We start from the raw sequence: 7052 nt of genomic DNA on the forward strand, positions 1-7052 counted from the left end.
AACGCTAGAACCAAACACACTAACACAGGAACCAAACACACCATACACTAGAACCATAGACTAGAACCACACAGAACACTAGAACCAAACACACCATGCAACACACCATGCACCAGAACCATAGACTAGAACCAAACACACAGAACACTAGAACCAAACACAACATACACCAGAACCATAGACTAGAACCAAACACACAGAACACTAGAACCATAGACTAGAACCACACAGAACACTAGAACCAAACACACCATGCAACACACCATGCACCAGAACCATAGACTAGAACCACACAGAACACTAGAACCAAACACACCATGCAACACACCATGCACCAGAACCATAGACTAGAACCAAACACACAGAACACTAGAACCAAACACAACATACACCAGAACCATAGACTAGAACCAAACACACAGAACACTAGAACCAAACACACAGAACACTAGAACCATAGACTAGAACCAAACACACCATACACCAGAACCATAGACTAGAACCAAACACACAGAACACTAGAACCATAGACTAGAACTAAACACACAGAACACTAGAACCATAGACTAGAACTAAACACAACGAACACTAGAACCATAGACTAGAACCAAACACACAGAACACTAGAACCATGGACTAGAACTAAACACAACATACACCAGAACCATAGACTAGAACCAAACACACAGAACACTAGAACCATGGACTAGAACTAAACACACAGAACACTAGAACCATAGACTAGAACCAAACACACCATACACCAGAACCATAGACTAGAACCAAACACACAGAACACTAGAACCATGGACTAGAACTAAACACAACGAACACTAGAACCATAGACTAGAACCAAACACACCATGCACCAGAACCATAGACTAGAACCAAACACACAGAACACTAGAACCAAACACAACATACACCAGAACCATAGACTAGAACCAAACACACAGAACACTAGAACCATGGACTAGAACTAAACACACAGAACACTAGAACCATAGACTAGAACCAAACACACCATACACCAGAACCATAGACTAGAACCAAACACACAGAACACTAGAACCATAGACTAGAACCAAACACACCATACACCAGAACCATAGACTAGAACCGAACACAACGAACACTAGAACCAAACACACCAAAGACTGGAACCAAACACAACGAACACTAGAACCAAACACACCAAATACTAGAACCAAACACACTAAACATAAGAACCACACAAACTAAACACTAGAACCAAGCACACCAAGACTATTGGTAGATAATGATCCAAATAACTTTTATAGTCTCTACATGTTAAGTGGTTGTATATGTTGTATATATGTTTCAATCCCTTCCGATTCATGTCCCCCTTGCGTTTTCTTATTCTCTGGACAAGTGGATCAGACGGTTTATTTGACGAGTTAATCCCCAAGGATTGCCTCAGACCAATTTACCCGAGGTTATGGAGAGGGAGGGTGGAAACGTCCTTATTTTAGACTGTATTATTTGGCCACACAATCTAGAATTATGACCCAACTGAGGACCCCCCAACCTCACGGTTCAACATTGAGAGACGAGACCCTGTTGACGTCATTCTGTTTGACTTCTCATACAAATGGCATGGAGTGGGGAAATAGGTTTATTCCTATCGTTAACAAGAATAGAGACCATGAGTGTTGGCCTCAAAAGGGAGTATCCATTCACACGGAGCATTGTTAGATGGAGACAGACCATTGTTATGTCCTTCCAGTAATTAAAGCCGAAATATCAACTACCTGACAAAGAGTTTTGTACGGTTGGTTTTAAACATTGGTTGATCATTGCATTATTGCGCCCTGACAAAGAGTTTTGTTAGGTAGCAATAATGCAATAATGAACCAATGTTTAGTACCGCCTCTAAGGTTTATGAAGCACTGTTACCCCTTCTGTCCATCCGTGAACCAGACATATCTAGACCCAGGTGGAGAGGGACTGTCCAATCTATCCAATCTATCATATACAACACAAATATTATGTAACCCATGTTTATATAATTACAAGTCAATTGAAACTGATTTTGTATACATTCTCCTTGGACCTAGATACCTGCCTTAATAAGTGTCTCTAATTAAAAGGTGTTAGCAAGTTTAGTTCGTTTGCATTTGAGTTGCTAATGTAGTAACTCAATCTGATACTGAGGTCAATCCCCTGACTTCTTTGTTGTGTAGATTACTGTAACTGTCTTGCAGCGTTTCTTGCAGACTAGCAGACACGTCCACTTCACCGAGAGTGTGTTACCGTTTAACGTGGTATCTCCTGTCACAGCTGACTTCAGCCCTGGCCAATCCCTAACTCTCCATGACGAACACTGCCTGCCACTTTGTCTTCTTTGTAATAACTTCTCGCGATGTGAAACCCTCCCTATAAGAACAATCTACACCCATTTTCCTTTCTGAGGCGTCAAATGTATTTTGAACGTTTTTGTTCGGTTTTGTCAATGTGTAGCAGCATGTTTGTTTAATATTTGAAAGAATTTAATAAAATATAATGAGTTAGAGGCTGCACCGCTCTGACCAGAGGGGGCGCTGTGGCTGAGCTCTAACGGTAGTGTTCAAGCAACACGCTCTCACTCCGAGCGCGTCGATTTTTGACGAACGGTCAGTGACTTCGAGCCTGGTCCTACCATGCACTGAGCAGTTTACATAGGAATTAATAGGCGCCATTTTTGAATCCGTTGTCCATTTTATAATATGTCCATGGTCCTACCAGACTATCGTACTTAATTTCATTTGTACAGAAGTGTAGTAGTAGTGTACTGTACTGAAGTGAAATGTTTTGCGTCAGAAGCTGAAGCCAAAGTCACTGACCGTTCGTCAAAAATCGACGCGCTCGGAGTGAGAATGTGTCGGCTCAATACCTCTTTAACCCTGGACCCTGAGAAGTGTGTCTGGGCTAAATAAAGTAACCGGTGACCTCAGCCCCTCATAAAACAAAACCAGGAAGGGGACAGCCTGTATTCCTGATGCGTCATTGTTTCGAATCAAGAACAAGTCGTTTATCACATTGACAATAATAAACCCTGTAAGAAAAAGCATGTTTATTTATGGCGATAAATGCTGTCTAATAAGTTGTGTTCAGGTTGTGTTCTCCTCAGAAGCTCCAGAACTTACTATCACATTAACTTAGATTATTTCAATGTGTACAAGTCTATTCACCCTTAAGGTGAGGTAGACAGTAACAAAATATCCTTAGCATCAGGTGTAAATAACTCAGCTTTACTACTTTTAGAGTTAGCACCAAACACACAGGCTCACAGACAGACACACATGAGCCACATGTGCACGCACGCACGTGTGCACACGCACACCTGCGTGCACACGCACACCCACATCTGTGACAGCGTGGCTGTGAATCAGTGGTTCCAGAGGTTGTGGTGGTGGTTTCGGATGATGTCACCACGCGGTGGAACACTGCGGTCCAAAGTATATTCGTCCGGTGCGAAGGATTAAAGCCGGAGAAAAGGTCAGGATTTAAATACAATCGAGACTTGTTGTTGCGTCTCTCCCGCCTCTCCGAACAGTGGGCGATAATGTATTCAAAAAGGAGCGAGAAACATGACCAGCGACCACAGCACGGGGAGTGAAACGCTGAGAAAAGAGATTAGAAGAGCTGCTGAATCACAGATAAACTCATTATTAAAACACTGCTACAAAGATATGAACAAAGAGGGATTGTTTTATCTGTGTCCTATTATTCATCCATCCTTCCCTTCTCATTCATCCTGCCATTCTTCTGTTCGTCTATCCATTCATCTATCTGTCTATCTATCCAGTCTTCCGTCCTTACATCCGGCTGTCTGTCTGTCTAACAAATTCTGTCTGTCTGTCTGTCTGTCTGTCAGACAGACAGACAGACAGACAGACAGACAGACAGTCAGTCAGATAGAGAATCTGTCTGTCTGTCTGTCTGTCTGTCTGTCTGTCTGTCTGTCTGTCTGTCTGTCTGTCAACCTATCCATCCATCCATGCGTCTGTCCGTCTCCATGTAATCATAGAGTTCTGTGGAACAACAGAAGCTCCAGCCTCACGAGTCACGAGCTCTGGGAGTGAACAGTGTAAAGAGATGTGCCACCGGCAGACTGTTGTTAATAAAGTAGATGCTGCGTACTGAACAAACAGCGCAGGCAGCCTGATGTTTGACTTCCTCCAACTGTAGTCATGAGTTGTGAGTCATCGCGGCCCTAGCATACCATATGTCACATTGTCAGCGTAACGTATCAGTTATAGTCGACTAAAGGCTCGATTTAGGAGGTATTAGATGAGTATGATACGATTCCGGATGATAATGGTTTCTCTAGAAACAATCCCGGGATGAGGGCGCATCTCAAAGGCACTTCAAAAAGGGACTTGGATGAGGTGCTGCAGGAATCACCTTAATTAGCATTAGCATTATAGCATAGCATAACAATCTAGATTGTTAGTTTCCTAGTTGGGCTGCACAACCGGCTCCATGTGTTGGGGAACACCTGTGATTGGTTCTCCGTGTCTCCAGGTAAACGCTGTCAGGTGATGCAGGACCGGAGGCAGATGAGTGAACATGATGGACGGCAGAGAGCGTCAGATGATGTGTGGCCTGTCACGACAAGAGCCGGCCCGACCGAAGCAACCCAACCAGCCGAGTGAATCTCAACCACAACACTAGACCAGAACGTATATATACAGTTTAACTACTGTGCACACAACCAACGTGCACAGCTCTGGAAACACACACAGCATTCAAATCCATTGCATTTGGAATCCAATGACTATAGGACCTCTCCATCTGAACATTTATTCAACACTGGGGATACCGTCCTAATATCGCTATCTGCAAAATTAGATTTCGATTGATTATTGCATTATTATATTTTAAAGTTAAAGTTTATTAATTGTCTAATAAATTGTTATACGTATTCAAGTGTTGTAATGGATTGCAGGACATATTTGATGTTGATATATCATTTAATAATGATGTATATTTATATCAACAGCCCTGTTGAGGCTGAAGGGAGTCGACAGAGGAACATGGAGAGAGAGAGATGGTGTTAAGTCACCAGAAGGAGCAGGTCTGGGCAGGCTGGCTGTGAGAGACGATGGGAACAGCCCGGGGAAGAAATTCGATGTGACACACATGAACAAACTGAATCAAGAGAGCCGTTATAAGCCTATGGCCATGTCTGAAACCGTTCACAATAAAACACTAATTTGGGCGTCAACACTTTTGAGTGCTGTTTATAAAAACATAATGTACAAATCTGGTACCCTATTAAACGTACTTCTTTGTACCCACAATGCACTATGGGATCAGTGTGCAACTGAAGCAGCCTCTTTTACAGCTGATTCATCACAAGACGTCTGGCCGTGTCAGCTTGTTATATATTAGCGACCAACACACGTCACGCCTGTAGATTCTCCTTGTATGATTTCCCCTATTCGCTGCCTCAGTTGTTCCTAAACAGTGTGCCATGCACTGCTCACGATGGGAGGGTTGGCAATCATGTGATCTAAAGTTCCATGGAAGAAGTTCAAACCCACCATCTTGGTACTTCTTGACCAAACTTTATATAGCAACCAAGCAACCATTTGTTATTATTCTTCTTTTACATAATCAGGGCCAAGATGGTGTGTGGAATGTGTGTGTCACCATGTGAATCCTCCTCAGTAAATATAGTCCAGGGATTGAGTGAAGAAAGGGACTTAGGAAACAGCCTTAATATTCAGAAGGTTGTGTGTGTGAATCCCTGATCTTAATGTTCAGATTGGGATATTCAGTGTGTGATGATTGCCCTAGCGCAAAACGCTGACCTGGATAGAGCAAAGTGACTCCCTCCCGCTGGGATCTGACCCCATCAAACCATGTGAGTTTCACTGGAATAGAACGTACTAGAAACCTCCCGCAGGCCTGAGATTAGATTCAGAGCTGGGCCAGGAGTTCAACCAAGAGACCGAGGTTATATTAACATGCTGAGTGTGTCTCAAAAACCTGTCTCAAACCGTACCTAATATTAACCCTGTACACATAAATAACTCAACAGAAATACACTATAGTCCAAATCTAACCTAGTTGAACCCCTTACCTAACCCAACGTAACATTAACCCTAACCAAGCCTAACCCAACTACACACAACCTTACACTGGTAGATTATACAGCATACATAACCCCAAACTCAGTCTCTACCCAGCCACCCCTCAATAACCTAATCGAACCCAATGTTCCCCCTGACCTGATCTAGCCAACACTCGGTGGCTGGCTGATACTACGCTGCATACACTTTCAAGAAGCAGAAGCTATTCCACGAGTTCCCTATTGAAATAATTATTGAGTTTACTTCCACCAGCTAGATTCCATCCTGGAGGAAGATATGTTGGCGGTGTTTCTACGGCGGCGAGGATGTTTCTGGCGTGTTAAACCAAACACATGAAGCCGGTTTGGCAGGAGAAGCAATGAGACCGAAAGCACGGACTAAATGAAACATGTGCGTGGGCGGCTTTGTTTGTGGGTCTTTTGTGTGTATTAGTTGCATGTACATTTGTGTATGTGCTGGAGATTGCATAAAGAATAGTCTGTATTACTTCGGGCATGGTTAGAAATCCTGCAGCATCTACAGCATGGATGCATTTTGAGGAATGTTGCTGGTTTCTGTACATATGCGTGCATGCGTGCGTGCGTGCACGCGTGCGTGTGTGTGTGTGTGTGTGTGCGTGTGTGTGTGTGCATGGGCATGTGTGCATAGGTGCCTCCCTACATCGCTAACCTGAACTCCCGGAGGTAAAACCAACACAGAGGCTGAGGGGGAGCTGTTATCAGATCCAAGCCCTGGTACACAGCTGGCCTGGGCCGGACCAGCGGCAGGACTGAGTTAAGGGGCTGATCATGGTTCCACGTTCACGTTCAAAGACCACGCAGACGCAGTCCTTGACCTGTTCTGGTTCTGCGTCTGGTTTTAGGAGGCGGACCAATCACAGCCCTTGCGGCTGCGTCGCCTCGACGGAAGGACGTAAGAGGTCCGTAACCCCCTTGCGTTGCAGGAAGGGAA

The 7052-nt window shown here is 43.9% G+C and overlaps 1 long non-coding RNA gene across 1 annotated transcript in view; it reads left to right on the forward strand.

Annotated features, from left to right (window-relative positions):
- The window catches only part of LOC132471298 (uncharacterized), a 13670-nt gene extending 8440 nt beyond the window's left edge, over positions 1-5230 (forward strand). The window contains exon 3 of the long non-coding RNA XR_009528821.1: positions 4528-5230. This is a non-coding gene — a long non-coding RNA (uncharacterized LOC132471298). The remainder of the gene's footprint in view (positions 1-4527) is intronic.
- Positions 5231-7052: the final 1822 nt, after the last annotated feature.

The sequence above is a fragment of the Gadus macrocephalus genome, chromosome 13 (genome assembly GCF_031168955.1).
Source record: "Gadus macrocephalus chromosome 13, ASM3116895v1".
In the NCBI taxonomy this organism is placed as follows: domain Eukaryota; kingdom Metazoa; phylum Chordata; class Actinopteri; order Gadiformes; family Gadidae; genus Gadus; species Gadus macrocephalus.